The sequence below is a fragment of the Vipera berus genome, assembly GCF_964194415.1.
Source record: "Vipera berus genome assembly, chromosome: 1".
Classification (NCBI taxonomy): Eukaryota; Metazoa; Chordata; class Lepidosauria; order Squamata; family Viperidae; genus Vipera; species Vipera berus.
The window spans coordinates 277,839,135-277,855,447 of record NC_138202.1 but is presented as its reverse complement, the minus strand read 5'-3'; the positions used below and the strand labels follow the sequence as shown (position 1 = coordinate 277,855,447).

General features: G+C 40.2%; 1 protein-coding gene across 5 annotated transcripts in view; it reads right to left on the bottom strand.

Moving 5' to 3' along the window:
• ARID1B (AT-rich interaction domain 1B) overlaps positions 1-16,313 on the bottom strand; it is a 448,568-nt gene that overhangs the window by 91,514 nt on the left and 340,741 nt on the right. The gene's annotated exons all lie outside the window — the stretch shown is intronic.

Below are 16,313 nucleotides of genomic sequence, written 5' to 3'. Positions count from 1 at the left end.
AAAATAAAGTTAGATAAAACAGAAAATTCTAACTATACTTAATAGCAATTTCTCAAACGTACTTTTTTGCAAATCCCTTCTAACCTATATGAGAAATATGGCAGTCTTTCAGAAGATAACACAATAGACATTCCTACAATTCTTCTGGCATCCGTTGTTCATTTTCTGCCTCTGTAACACAAATGCTGCCATTATTGCCCTATTCTCTATTTTGGGAGTTGGGTGTACTGTTATTACCAAAAATAAATAAATAAATAAATAAAACTGCTTCAGGAATGCTTGGGGCATGATTAAAGGGAGAATCTCAATCATATATTAACAATTCACATGGAGATGATCATGGTCAGGGGTGTCAAACTGCTGGCCCACGGGCCGGATGTGTCAAACCGAAACTGCGCCCACCCCACTGCTGGCAATGGGGAAAAAAAGTCACGATACGTTGTGACACTGTCACATAGCTTTGTGAGTTTGGCACCCCTGATCTAGATCATCATAAGATAAGGCAACATTCAAGAGGCCTGATTAGTTTCTTGGGGCTGGGTGAAACAGAATTGTGACATTGGTTGCCATCAGGATTTTGATGCTATCACATTTCAAAGCTTCAAACGAATACCCTTAGCTATTTCATTTCGATGTTAAGCATCACAGAAGATAAGAGAGAATCCTCTGGGACATCACATGCCTATAATGCAAGTGTCAAACTATAGTGCCCCATTACCCTTTTTTAGGTAGAAAGGACTAAAACCATGGGGAAAGTGTCTTTAGATCCAAACCCACTGATGTCTCAGAAAGATATCCTACTTGTTGGCATTAAATTGCTGAAAAATCCTGGAAAGCTAGCAGGGTCATATTAACAAAATCTACATCAGACATGTCAAACACAAGGCCCGGGGGCCGGACCCGGCCTGTGAAGTGGTTTCATGTGGCCCCCGAAGCCATCCTGGAAACAGTGAGGGAACAGCCCCCGCTGCCTTGGCCCTGGCCCAGAGATCCTCCTTCTGCCAGAGACCCCCAGATCTGTCCCACTCCTGCCCAGGCCCCCATAGGCACCCTTGATGCGAACGATGTAGAGCTGGCCATGCCCACCCAGTAGGCCATATGCACTCCAGCCACGCCCACCCAGTAGGCCACGCCCACCCTGGCCATACCCACCCGGCCCCCCGAGGGCAACCACAATGCTGATGTGGCCCTCAATGAAATTGAGTTTGACACCCCTGATCTACATCATTGTGTGGATAAAGATATACCACTTTCTCAATCACCATATCCAAGAAAAGAATTATTGAAGAGTAGTCAGACAGGACCTTTTTAAAAAATCAAGCAGACATGGGGTCAAGTTGAAACGTGGCCAATTTTAAGGGTAAAGTATGAGCAACCATAAGGTGGACTTTAGCTCTCCACATATTCTATCAATGTCAACAAATAAAAGCTTCAAAGAATTCTATATGAACAGGATAAGCAGTTATCAAGGTTATCTATCAAGGTACCCTATGGCCTATCTCAACATTGGAAATAAAATCCCTGCAAATCTAATCAACTTCATTTGAAAAGTGTGTTGAAAATTGTTCCAACATTTCTGGATTCTATCCTCCAATATCTTGGTGGAGATGCCATACAGTGTAAAAAAGCATCACTACCCTGTTCACTGCAGACTCAGGTTAAGAAATTTGCCCTGTTTAATTGCTGTCACTAGTATTGTTTTTTTTCCAGCTAAGCCACTTAAAGTACCCCCAACTCCATGTTTGATTTAATCCTTCCTGAGAATTTCTTCATTTGCATTTCCCTGTATATCATGGTGTCAAACATGTCATGTGATGCGTCGCGATGTATTGCAACTCTTTTTGCATTGCCAACAAAGGGGTGGGTGCAGCTTCAGTATGAGGAAACCGGCCCATGGGCTGGCAGTTTGACACCCCTGCTCTACATTATAAATTATGTTACATTACTCCACTACAGCTCTTTCCTTACTAATTTCATTACACTCAGCTCTGCTAATACATCAAGATGCCTCTTTGAGTTCTGCTATAACTAGTTGTATTTAGGAGCACTAGTGCTAACTGTTAGGGCCATCTCTGTGTTCCACAAATTGGCCTGGTCTTCAACAGAATTGTTAACAAACAACGGGGGAAATTCCCCAAGTATATTCAGGAAATCTTCTAGATCCATCCTGTGCCTGAAAAGCAGACCATTTTCACTTTTCCTCTACCTATACAGGGGTATATATGGTAATCTAACAGCATAGACAAAAAGTGATCTGTCTACAATAATGTTACAGAAAACTCCTCCACTATCAGATCATCAGTATAGAAGTTTTAATACTCCCATCCTAATCCTGTTTTGAGAAAGCCATTTTTCACACATGCTTTAAACAAGACATGAGCACTTGGAGAATTAAGAAAGGCAAGTCATAGAAGCCACTAGAACTATTGTGTCCAAAAGCAGGATTATCTTAATGTTTCAGTAATATTGTGTTTCAGTTATATTTCACAAATTTGTCACTCTCTCTGTATAAATCAGTTGTTCATATACTTTTCTTGACAACATTCTGAATAATTAAAAGTCCTAATATTTCCCATAAACATTCCTTGCTAATGTTGGAAGAAAAGTCTTCATCATGGTTCATCCAAGCGGGAAATAAACATGGCAACTGCTTTGGGAAGAAGGTTGTAGTTTATTGCAGAGGAAAGCCAGACAGAAAGATGGATCTATCAGGAAAAAAAGGACGGACCACATGTGGGTAGCGGGTTTTTATACCCCCTGGACTCTATTGTTTGGAGTTATTTCCTGTTTCAGGCTTTGTATTTCCTGTGTCACGTATTCTGTCCTGAATCTAGGTGTGCCCCTCTAGGAATCTTGATGGTTGTGGGTATGTCCTATTATGTCCCCTGCTTCCCTGGGGCTGTGACTGATGTTGACTCTAGAGATCTTTCTTCCTAATCCGTTTCTGGACAAGATTATCATATCTGCATTCCTGCAGACTTGGTTTGTGCTTGGGACAGAGAGACTTGGGGGCAGGGTTGGTTTCTGCTTTTAAAATCCTTTAGGGATATATATTCTGCCCTTTTAATATTTCCTTCTCTTGGAAGCTGACTTCCCACAATCAGCAACATTTATTTGAACATAAATGCTATTTTGATCTGCCAACTAGTCACAATCCCTTACAAATATGATAATATTTGACATGTTTCAGTGACAATTTTTGATTTTCTACTGAACCTGTTGGCACATAATTCTTGGACTAGCAAAATCAGACACGCGGCTGATAAATACATTCTAGCATGCACACTGTTATTAAATGTACTTTAACAGTAATCAAATCTGAACAACCTGCTGAATAAGAAGATACTGATAACAGACACAGGGTGCTTCAACAGCAATGAGTTTTGATTCAAAAGGTCTATTAGCTTAAATGTTGAAAGCTTAACTATCACAGGACAAAAAGCTATTCTAAAAGCAAGTTCAGATGGATTGGCCAGTTGCAAAATAATGTAGCTTCAAACTTTCAATATAAGGTATCTTAAATGATATTTATGTGAGACAGATTAGATCATTAGCAAAACACTATCTTTTAAACATTTGTATTAGTAGAGCCCATGCCTCATTGGATAGATAGAAGGTATATTATAAAATCAGTTGGAAGAGAATCCAAGTAGCAGTGGAAAATGAAGGCAGGTGCTCTCAACGAGTCCCTAATAGTACACCATCAACCACTTTACAAAATGTCAAATTCTGAATTTTAAAACCACGGAAGATGAGGCTATAAATGTCTATTTGGGAAGAAAAACCAGGTCAATGCAAACCCTGACTCATCACTTTCAACCTTACTGACACCTTCCCCTGCCCGCCCCCCTTGCTTTCCAGTTATTTTATTTTTGCTGGTACAGCAGCCACAGAAATTAAGGATTTTTGGCAAGCAATTTTATTAGCTAACATAAACTTCAAGCTGTTCTAGTGGGCATTTTTGGGTAGTAGTAAACCAATAAAAATTCACTGGGCTACAATAACAAACTTTTTGTTTAGCACCCTGAACATTTAAATAATGACTGCTAAGATTTGCATCTTGCTGAGACAGCTTTTTGCATAAATTCAAGGAAAGATGCTTTAAAAATGCTTCTTTGGTGAAATAACTCACACAGTTTGTCATCTTTGCACATTTGTCTTCTACTGAAAAGGATGCCAAATTTTGTTGAGAGTAGAGACGTTTGTTCTACTGCTTATATATTTTAAAATCCTCTATTTTAATTCTGTGTTCGGTCTTTATTTGTTTATTCATTCCTCTTCGCAAACTGAATTGCTTTGGTGAAAGCAGAAAATAACGACCCAACTAAAGCTTTAACCAAGACCCCCTGGAGGTCCACCAGCTGTGCTATTAAGTTAAGTGGCTAAATCTCTCAACCAATTCTCTTTCTGATAAGACAAAAACCTCATCTACATAAAAGCAGCAATGATATTTAAGTATATCCCCTCCTTTTTTATTTTCTTCCTGTTTAAGCCTCAAAATTAATATCATCTATCATTGATAAATTGGAATTGGGGGAAGGATTAGACAGATTCCCGCAGACGATAGTTTGTGAAGAAAAATCCAGTTTCCTCATACAAATCTTGCTTAATGATGTCAAGTAAACCGTAGAGCAATGCACAAAGGAGCTTATTTTTTTTTTTTAAAAAGTAGCATATACTTAAACTGTGGATCCTTAGCTTACTATATCCTGATTGCCAAACTGATCCAAAAGTGAACTGTTTTTGATAACACAAATGCCAACTTCCTTTTCCCCCCAACAATTTACTGCATTGTGATACTTCAGAGTTTGATTAGAAAACACCTTCCCACTGAACTTACCGTATTTTCCGGCGTATAAGACGACTTTTTAACCCATGAAAATCACCTCAAAAGTTGGGGGGTCGTCTTATACGCCCAGTCGTCTTATACGCCGGAAAAAAATCAGCGATTGGGCGGGAGCCGGCAGGACTGCCCTGCGCATGCACGCGCTCCCCAGCTGTTAAGGAGCACTCCTTAGCAGCCGGGGAGTGCGCGCGCTCTTCCCTCTTCAGGCAGCATCCCCGAGGACTCCTTAGGAGCCGGGGAGCGAGCGAGCGGGAGAGCCAGCCAGCGAGCGAGCGTGCAGGCAGGCGGGTGAGCAGCACCTGCTTTCGCGCCGCGCCGGAATTTCTCCCGTGCTCGCGTGCCGGCCTCCCAGATGCCCCTCGCGCAAGCTCCGGATGCTGCCGCGCGCCGCCCGCCTTTCTAGCGCGGCTTCGTCTCTTTCGCGCTCTTGCGGGCGCCGCCCCTCAACGTGCATCCCCCCCTCCGCAAGAGGGTGTCATTTGTCGTGAAAAAAAATTGGAAGGGGAGAAAGCGCCCGACGTACGTGTGGGCTATAGGTAACCCAACCCTAGACCGTGGCAGCAGACGGCGTTGGGATAGGGGAGGCGAGGCGCGCGTTCTTCCTTCCCTCTGAAGAGGCAGCCCCGGCAGTTCTTCTTCCACCGGGCTTACTCCGTTTGCTGAATCTTTGTAGTTACTTAAGTAAGTGCTAGGCATTTTTAATAGGTCGCATCCTTTCTTTTCTCCACGTATTGGCACCTCGCCTTTCTACGCTCTTACCTCTCTGGCTCTGTGTTTGAATACACCTACATGCTGCATGCACCGGTAACTTTAACAAGCCAAGATGACGTCAAAATGATTGTACCACTGATACGACAAAATCATTGTACCATTGATATGAGGGTTTGGTCATTAGCATTCCTCCACATGCCTCCCTTTCCCCGACCCGTGAATCCTTTGCAAACACACATGATAACCATCAAAATCCCTTTTCAGGGCAAACCATATTATGAACTCTCTTTTTCCCCCCCCCAGCATTTTCTTACATGAGAGATTATAAATTAGTCCTAAGGAGTGCTCGTTAACAGCTGGGGAGCGCGCGTGCGCAGGACTGCCCTGCCGGCTCCCGCCAGACGCTCTTCCCTCTTGAGGCAGCATCGCTCCCCGGCTCCTAAGGAGTCCTCGGGGATGCTGCCTCAAGAGGAAAGAGCGTCGGGCGGGAGCCGGCAGGACAGTCCTGCACACGCGCGCACTCCCCAGCTGCTAAGGAGTGCTCCTTAACAGCTGGGGAGTGCGCGCGTGCGCAGGACTGCCCTGCCGGCTCCCGCCAGACGCCAGCCTGCCCTGCTTCCTCCACAGTGAGAGGGGAGGGTGTGCCTTCCCGGGCTCGCTGGTTTTCCGGCGTATAAGACGAAAAATCTTGAAAATCATCTCAAAAGTTGGGGGGTCGTCTTATACGCCCAGTCGTCTTATACGCCGGAAAATACGGTATTTCTTCAGCCTCTTCTGATCTCTAGCAGAGTGTTAGCAAATGTTCAGGAAAACTATAACTGCTCTTGACTGATTACAGAAAACCATAAAAATCAGCAATAGCATTGTACTGCTGAAGAGTTTCTGATTTAAATCCGACCTAAAAAGAGTGTACCTTTTCAAGGGCCACTTGTTTTCTAGGACGTCTACTTAACTCGATGCCCGTGTTTCAGGTTGTACCAGCTTTATCACAGGGCTGTCTACCTGGTTTGGGTACATTGTCATGACCAACAAGACAAACTGAAATATTATTTCTAGAAAACCAAAGGGGCAAGGAGTCAGTTTGAATATCTTCCAACTTCCTAGCAAGTATACTAGAGAAGGATGAAAGGATGCTTCCTTGCTAGGATCTCTCTAACCTACAAAGTGTTGTAAATATAAAGATAAAGGTAACTGAAAACCGGAAACTCAAAACTACAACACACGGTAAACTGGGTAATAAATTTGCCAAGGCGTTGTGCAGAATTGTTTGGAAAATTAAGGTGACTTGTAAATTGAACAAAGAAGCAAGCAAGCAAACAAAACAATGCCTATGGAATGGAAAGGATGAACAGGTTCCCTCCTAAAACAAAACTCATTCAGAGTAAAGAAATTTTTGAATTTGACTGTACTTCTCTGTTTGCTCAGTGCCTGCTAGCTAAGATGGCAGGAGGATTCTTGGCTCCTCTAAAGAATCATTAACTGTGCCACATTTGTTTTTGCCTATCCAGAAAGAAAGTAAGTTGAGCGAGAGAGATATTTATTCTGAATTCAAAATGAAGATAGATTAATGGACAAGACAGGTTCAAAGCAATTGAATTAGCAGGCTGCTGGCAGTAATTTGAATGCACAACTAATCTTAGGAACCAGAGAGTAAAAGCAAAATGCAAGGATTCATCATGAAGCCAGAAAAGAGTAAGAATGCAAGGAAGAAAGGAAGGAAAAAGAAAGGGAGGAATGTAAAAGTTTCTGGAGGAGGATAGGTTAAAAGATCAAGTCTAGCTATGTCACAAACAGATTTAAATAAAGATAAGCTCTGAGTATGCTTTGAACATACTGAGAAACCCAGGGGAGAAAAATCATGTGAAAAATAAGGGCCTCCACTTGTATTGCCAATGAAGTCCGTTGGGAGTGTGTGATAAGAATTCTGAATAGTAATTTTGAAAGTGGATGACAAGGAAAAGGAAAAATAACATTTTGTGTTCCATGAATAATTATTAAATATGCCTAGGCAGCACCGAAATGTATACAAGCTGAGCTCATTTCCTACAGTAACTGTTTGGAACTCCTCCCCACTCCCCCAAAAGCTAATCTTGCACTGAGGAAACCATAGGATCTACTACGCTCTGAAATGTGGTTGTTGTCCTTAGAATGCAAAAAATGTGCTAAGACTATTCGGGGTGAGAAGGATCACCTGAGAATCTTCAGATATGTCCACAATTAATAGGAACAATGAAGCAACAATGATCAATCAAAAGAAGCCGTATTTTTTTTTGGAACACAAGTTATCTGCCTTATGCCAACTCAAATCATCTTAGAATTATTTACATTAACTAACAACAGCTCTTCAGAATTTTTGACAGAGGTTTCCCCCAAACTCTACTTTAGAAAAGAACAGGGCCTGAATTAGGAAACCTTTGAAAACAAATTGTATGCTATAATACTAAGTTAATTTTCACAGTGAAAGAATCGTCCTGGGTACAAAAGGCTCAACAAGACCAATCAGGCTGAAACACACACACACACACATACACACACACACACAAATTTTCAACAAAGAATGATTCTGATTTGTTTCTCATTGAAGTCTGGGGATGAGGCTTTAGCTACCTAATAAAAATATACAGAAATTTTCTCTTGAGATGACTTATTGTTAGCAACTGTACTAAAGCAGAGTATAAGCCAGTTATTCCCCTTACTAAACAATAATAACAAAAATATTATTTCTGAAGTAAACAAATTCATCTATGGGAAAATGAAAAGGTTTATCAAAGGAAAAAGCCCAGTAACCAGCTGCTATATTTTTTAGCTAGAGATCTGATTTTAGTTTGCTATTGTGTCAATATGATTATTTAGTTCAAACTTGTCTTCTTCCTCCAAGCAGTTGATGAAAATGTTGCCTTTTATCTTTGCGTACACTCTTCCCGTTTGTTTCTTTCTGTATATAAGCTTTTTTTTGCTATATATTTAGCAATTAATCAACTGACTTTCCAGATGAAGTTGGTTGAGAACTTGAAGCTGAAATTTATCAGATGCTGAAACTGGCACTGGGATTCTCCAAGAATACAGTTAGTTTGGTACTCCGACATCTCTTTTAAAAATGGCAGCAGCAAAATAAAACGTTAGTCCTTGACAAACATTGGGTGTAACCAGATCAAAAATTAATAAGGCAACATCCTAAACAAGTGAATGAATTCCCAATAACACATGTCGATAAATCCTTGGGAGGTTAAGAATCAAAATTAAATTGAAAGACACTATTAGAATACAACTGCTTTACAATGTTGATCGTGATGACTGTCCTCATCTCCCTTGATTTTGTGAGTGAAACATTTGTTTCTACTCTTCTCCAAATATTCTAGCTTACTACGTGTGATCTTGCCCTTGAGAGCTCCTTAAGCTTTATAGAGAATTTCAAATACATTCTCCCTAACCCTATAAAACTCCACCACCAGAGGTACTTTGTATAGTCTGAGAACAGTTATAGAGAAGAGATCATATTTATATAGATTGTGTTCTGATTTATCAACCCGCTCAAAAAGCACTTTGTTTCTCAAAGGGGAATTTCTGATAAGAAGCAGGGGCTTTTTCATAGTTGCCCCAAAGCTGCCTAATTAATAATCTTTAGAAACTTCAATTGATCACTTCATTGACTGCTACATGATCACTGTATAAATGATTATATGCATCTAGAGCACTTGGGTAACATCTATATAGTGGAAATTGTTTCTGTCTCATAGCGGCTTAGTGGTAAGCAAAGATACACTGCATACATTTGCATATAATTACTTTGCTCCTGTTCAAATAAACCAGAAAAAGAAGCCAGCAAAGTGCAATTTTGCATAGTGTCAGCAAATTGGGAACCTTGCTGGAGACCTTTCAAACAAACCAGATTTAAAAGCAAAGTTTAAAATGATTTTCATCTTACTATAGTTCTGCTTTGGATTAAAACCCCCTGAAAGAACATAAAAATTGAAAGTAACTGTATAAAAATACAAAACAACAGTGTGAATAGGTTTATTATGCAACAGATCAGTTGTAAACCCTCCTCAGAAGGTTTGGATGTTTTTGCTTTGACAATCCTTTTATGATCAAAAACGGTCCTACTAGAAAGCGCTTTTTGAATTGCAGTTTGATTAGGATTTTTATTCCTTTGCATCTGACTTAGAGATGGCAAACAGACGTCAGGAAAAAGAGACCTTTTATCAAATGTCAGTACTAAATGATGGAATCTGAGCAGGGAATGTGAGGAAAAAATAAATAAATCCCTAAATTATACACATGACTTCCATATAGATAAGATTTATGTTGCATCAAATGAAAACAAATGGATGATGAAGTGACAGGATATAGATAATAGAAGTATATGAAAAGGTATAAGTAAACCGAGAGTGTTAAACAACAGAAATTCAGCTTGTTATTGTGCATCCCAAAAATAAAATAAAATAAAAACCCAACCGTAAAAACACCAAAATGCCAGAGTGCATCCTTTCTGTTTTTGCTTCTTTCTGGATAATAATCTCCACTCCACTGAAATTTACTACATTGCAGCTCTTAGTAAATATGTCTGTGAAGATCTAAAATTAAATAGGAGCTTGAATTTGAGATAATGCTTAATGCAGGTGTGTCAAACAGATTAAGTTTTCCTTTGGCAGCACCTGGATTCTATAAGGCTCCAATTTGTTACCCACTGTGATTCTTTGCAATCCACTTTTCCCCCCAAACATGCTTATGTTTGAAGCATGTTTCCTTCCTTGCCCTTCCCTGTGTAAAAACCGTGGGACAAAAAAGCGAGATGAAACACTAACGCTAATACACAGCACATAAATGAGGGGAAGGAAAAAAGAAAGACCCCAGAGGAAGAAGAATGTAAAACGGGCTCCTGTGCAAAGGATGGTGAATGCGAGTTTTTGTTAGAAACTGTCATGATGGGTACCTTCCGTGCAGATCTGCCAGGCACAGAATGGTGCCATGAAACTGCCTCGAGCTATGGAATACATTTTCCAACGTATCACAGCATCCAAAATGGCATCAGATCTACTCGCAGTCCATGTTCAAACAAGGGGGGGGGAAGAGAGTTCTCAGTAGTCCTATTTTAGTGCATCTCAAGGACTAATTAAACCCTCATTACTTTTTTTCTAATTATTCCAGAGCTTTGGGATTTTCTGGGGAAATCTCTCTTGGTGCATCGGATGAAAAGGGTTAAATAACCAGTGTTGATTTTGAAACTCCAGACCTTTAGCAGCGTATCATCAACATTATCATGAATATTTAACTATGCACCGCTGTGAAAATTATAAAGAGAAAACAATTAAAAGTTTTTTTAAATTAATCCTGACCCATATATATTTTCCTTAATAAATAAAGGCTTATAAAGCATCCTCTTCATGAAAATGTATGCCAGACTAACAGCATGAGACCATTTAATGTTTGCATTAGATTCTGAATTTTTAGCTGTTCCCTATGTACTATTTTAATCTAAGCATGATGAAACAGGGCATACTTATTTCAAACCAAGAAGAGCACCAAGGGTGCCAAACAAATGGGTTTTGCGGGAGTTCTCCAAGAATATAGGGATATAGTTAATCACTTTTCATTAATCCTTTAATAAAACATCAGTTTTATATTTTATTCGTATTTAGAAATTACCTCTTTTAACCTGTACAAAAAATTGAAAGAATGTGTAACTATTTTATGTTCCGGTAATGATTTAGGATCCAGAACAAAAGATTCATAATTTAAGCCCTAATTTGTGTCCATTTACCTTGCATATCTTGTGTGTGTGTGTGTGTTTGTGTGTGTGTGTGTGTGTGTGTGTAGTTTTCCATTGTTTATTTAATTTATTGTTTAAAGTTATTATAGCTGCTTAATTCCAATGGATTCTGAATAAAGTACAAAATGAAAAAATCCATAAAACAGATAAAACATAATACTGCATAGACAATCCAGATTAAAACAATATAAAAACAATATAGATCAAACAAAATAGCAAAAACTTTTCCCCAAAACAACCAAATAAAAATATATTATTCCCAGATCTTGGATCAAAGCCAGGTTTTAAGAGCTTTCCAGAATCCTAGGAAAAAGGGGGCACTGTCCTTAACTCTGGGATGCTGCTTCCAGAGGGTGGGTGCTATGACAAATAAGGCATGTATTGATGATGCCATTTAACAGAAGGAACCTGAAGCACACCCACCACTCTGCCACAACACACTGGGTGGGCAAAAACTCTTGGCGACAACCAGTCCGTCAGATATCCAGGCCCTATGCAATACTGGGCTTTATAGGTAACAACCAGCATCTTGAATTGTACTTAGAAGCTAACTGGTAACCAAAGCAGCTCACAGAGCAAAGGTGACATATGGGCATGCAGACAGGCACCCATTAGCACTTTTGCTACTGCTTTTTGAATCAGGTGGTCTTCAAGGGCAACCCCATATAAAGTGCATTGCAATAATCCAATTGTGATGTGACCCATTAGTAACTGTCTGAAAGGCCTCCAGTTTGAGAAAACTGCACAACTGGCACACTAGGTGAACCTCCTGTGCAAAGGTCTTCCTGATCATAGCTGCTAACTGCTCCTTCAGCAGTAGCTGCAAAAGGACCAAGTTGTGCACCAGTCTTGAATGGGGAAGAGCATCCTCTTCCAAAACCAAATATGGTAACATTCCTGACCTGGTAGGCCAAGGCCAAACAGCCAAAGCCACTCAGGACTGAACTGAAGTCTTTTCCACCCATCCACATCTGAACAGCCTGTAGACACTGGGTTAATACATTGGCAGCTTCACCTATGTGGCTTGGGGTTGTGATGTAAAGCTGGTTATCATTGGTACACTAATGTTCCTGAACCTCAAAATGCTGGATAACCTCATACCAGTAGTTTCATGTTGATGTTAAACAGCATAAAGAAAAGCACTGAACCTTAAGGCATCCTAAATACGAGGGGCTGCAGACACGATCTTTCCCTGCCTCTTCTCAAGACCAATTGGAATTGACCACTTAGGAATGACATGAATCATTAGATCCCAGTGCCTCTCACTTTTAATCCCCACAGCTGACACAGGAGGATAGCTGTTGACAGTACTGAAAGCCAATGAGGAATCATGGAGCACTAGAACAGATGTACCACCACCATCCCAATGGAGTTGGTTTAAGAGAATTACTTAGAGGATTCTACTCTTATATTTTATTACTATGTTAAGTGAATCTATTCTTCCAAATGGGTGTTGTTTGACAGAAGCCAGCCAAAAACATTACAAATCGTGGTCCCGTTTCTACAGTCAGTAGAAAATGGTTCAAGCAAGTTTTCCATTTCAAAGAGGTCTCTAATCAATGTTAGGGCACAAAAGGGAGCCCAGATGCCTTTATGTGCACAATGCTCAGAGCTAACAAAAGCTTTGGAGAAATAAGTTGGCAAATTCAATGTAACTTCACCGGTTACAAATGTTGTATTTGTGGCCTGAAACAAATGGGCATTTTAAACAAGTCAGGTCAGCCATAGCATGTGAAAGGGATTCAATAAAAATTCTGAATAAAAAATCCAGCTCTCTTGAAGAGAAACATCAGGATAATGCACTGGAAACAAAATGGCAGTAAACTTGTGCCAGAAGAGCAATTTGAAGATTAAGGTCTAAATTTTCAAAGTGCAGGTTATGATAAATTATTCATAAAGCTGCATTTCTCTTTGGCCCTACAACTCAAGAGTTTGATGCTATTCTCTACTGCAGTTCATCAGGTTGTCAGTCAGTGAAGATGCTGATGTTGATCTTCAATCAATAATTACAGCTAGAAGCATCCCCCAAAATAGAGAAAAGCACAGCATGAGGGATCACGGAGCACAGGATCTACTACTCTGTGCTAATCTCCACCACCCTTTCCCTGCACTGAGACTTACGTAGTTCTCTGCCCTGGTTTAAGTGGCCACAAATGTCCCAGTAAAACATAAAATAATTAGCAGGAAGTGGGCTTGGAGCTTCTTGCATAGGTACTTGGATATTTCAGGTTGTGATAGGCAACTCTGCAAACTAGCAAATCGATTCTGGGTATAATTTCCAAAATTGTTCTTGGGCGCAAACCTGGGCTCAAAACTGTTCGGTTCTCTCCATTGAATCAGAAGAGGATGGCAAAGACATTGTTCACATGCAATGAAACAATACAACATCATAGAAACACGCACCAGATCAACTGCATTTTCAACTATCAGAGTAATGTCATCAGCATAGCAGAGGTTATTGATGGGGTGTTTTTTTTTGGCCAACCTTAAAACTCTGCTTTCCTCAATATATATTCCACATATAGCTTGCATAAATAAATAGAGAGTAAACAACCTTGTCTCACTCATTTGCCAAACCAGAACCATTCTGGCTCACTATGTTCTGCCAGATTACGGCTTCCTGATCTGTGTCTATTTTTGCATGAGGGCAATGAGGTATTTTGGGATTCCTCTTTTCCTAAGCACAGCTTGACATGATTGACATAATCAATGGCCTCTCTGTAATCAATGAAGCACATATTGATTTCTTTTTTGCATTCTTTGGCTTCCTCAATTATTTGGTGGGCATCAAAAATAATGTATCATGTTACTTGTCCTTGTCTAAAGCCAGCCATCTTGGCATCTCCTTTTCTATGTGAGGCTCTAATCTGTGTTGGATGTTTCTCAGTATTATTTTAATAGCAAGTGAAATTAAGGATATTTTATAATAGTTTGTGTAACTATTGCACAACTGTTAAGTCTTCTTTCTTTGGTATTGGTACAGTATTATCAGGTGTAAACAACCCGACCCACACATGCAGAGTTCAAGCCACCTACTATAATACAGGAATCTCCCCAGTCTGGCAGCCTATTCCTGAGAACAATTAGATAGATGGAAAGGAACTTGGGATGGAGTCAGACCTAGCCTTTTTTGTTGTTGTGCGGTGACTCCGGGCTAGCCTGCAATTGATTCTCCTTTCCTCCCAGATTGGTTGCTTCCCAACAAGTATGTATACTGACTTCCTCCAATCTGTCAGTCACTGTTTGGTTTTTCTGATTTGCTGACACAGTTGGTGAAAAAAAAAAGCAGATTCTTTTTTGGCTGCTTTCTGCAGATATTCCATAAATATCTGTAGCCTTCCATCTTGGTAAAGATGAAAGTGCTGACCTAACTTCACTTTGTAATACTAGAGGTTCTTATCAGGAATATCTTGTCAGGAATATTATGTTTGATGCTAATGTATCTACTATACAGAATTTCATTATTATCCTTTCATCTGTGTTCTTAGAATCAATCACTACCTATCCATTAACATCCTCTAGAACAGTGTTTTTCAACCTTTTTTGGGCAAAGGCACACTTGTTTCATGAAAAAAATCACGAGGCACTCCACCATTAGAAAATGTTAAAAAATTTAACTCTGTGCCTATATTGACTATATATAAAGTAATTCTCTTGAATAGGAATCAAATAAACACAAAGAAAGTATTTTATAATTACTTTTCAATTTTTCCCACGGCACACCAGGCAACATCTCGCGGCACACTAGTGTGCCGCGGAACAGTGGTTGAAAAACACTGCTCTAGAATACCAATTCAAGGTTAGAACTTCCTTCTGAATTTTTTGGGGAAGACTTTTCTTATTCTTATTTTCCTGTGTTTGTTTCTGTCTTCAGTATTTACTAATATTGCTATCATACTGCTACTTAAATTCTTTGTTAACTTCTTTCCTGAAATCTTGGTCATTCTTGGTTTTGTTTTATTCTCTTTCATGGCTTGTTCTGATAAGCTTGTTCACCATTTTCTTTTCTTGATTTTTGTCAGTCTCCTTTCTCATTCATCCATAACAATATCCTTAAGTTCATTCCACAGTTCCACTGACTGTGTGTCAATAAAGTTCAGGATTTCAAAGCAATATCTGATGTTTTCCCTGGAAATGTGGGTGCGTGTTCAAGATCACATCATGGAAACTGGTTGACCTTCTTCTTCTTTAGCTTAATTTAGAATTTGCACATAAAAATACCCAATTCATTATCTCTTTTACAGTCAGCCCCGTTATAAATGAGTTCTTTCACCTCCTCCTATCAATTATGTAGCCAGTTTGACTTCTGTGTACTGTTATTCATATACAGTATCTAGTATTCATTTTGGTTGTTGGAAAACCGTGCTGGCAATGAAAAAAAATCATTAGATTGGCAGAAACTGTTGTTCTGCTTCATTTCCATTTTCTAGGTAATACAGTCAAACTGCATTTTATTTCTTAATGTTTCCAACTTTGGCATTACTTCAGACTTCAACTCAACCCCGACAAGACTGAGTGGCTTTGCATACCTTCATCCCGGGTCTATTCGGACATTCCACCTCTTGCTATGGGGGGTGAACTATTACCCCCCGTAGATAGGGCTCGCAACTTGGGAGTCCTCCTAGATTCACGGCTCACCTTGGAAGACCATATAGGAGCTGTGACTAGGGGGGCTTTCGCCCAGGTTCGCCTGGTGCGCCAGTTGCGGCCCTATCTTAGCCGGGATGATTTATGCACGGTCACTCATGCGCTCGTGGCCTCTCGTCTGGACTACTGCAACGCTCTCTACATGGGGCTGCCCTTGAGGACCACCCGGAAGCTCCAACTGGTACAGAATGCAGCCGCGAGAGTTGTGCTGGGAGTCTCCCGATACTCCCACGTTACACCTTTGCTCCGTGAGCTGCATTGGTTGCCAGTTGCCTTCCGGGTGAGATTCAAGGTACTGGTAATGGTGTTCAAAGCCCTTCATGGCATGGGGCCGGAGTA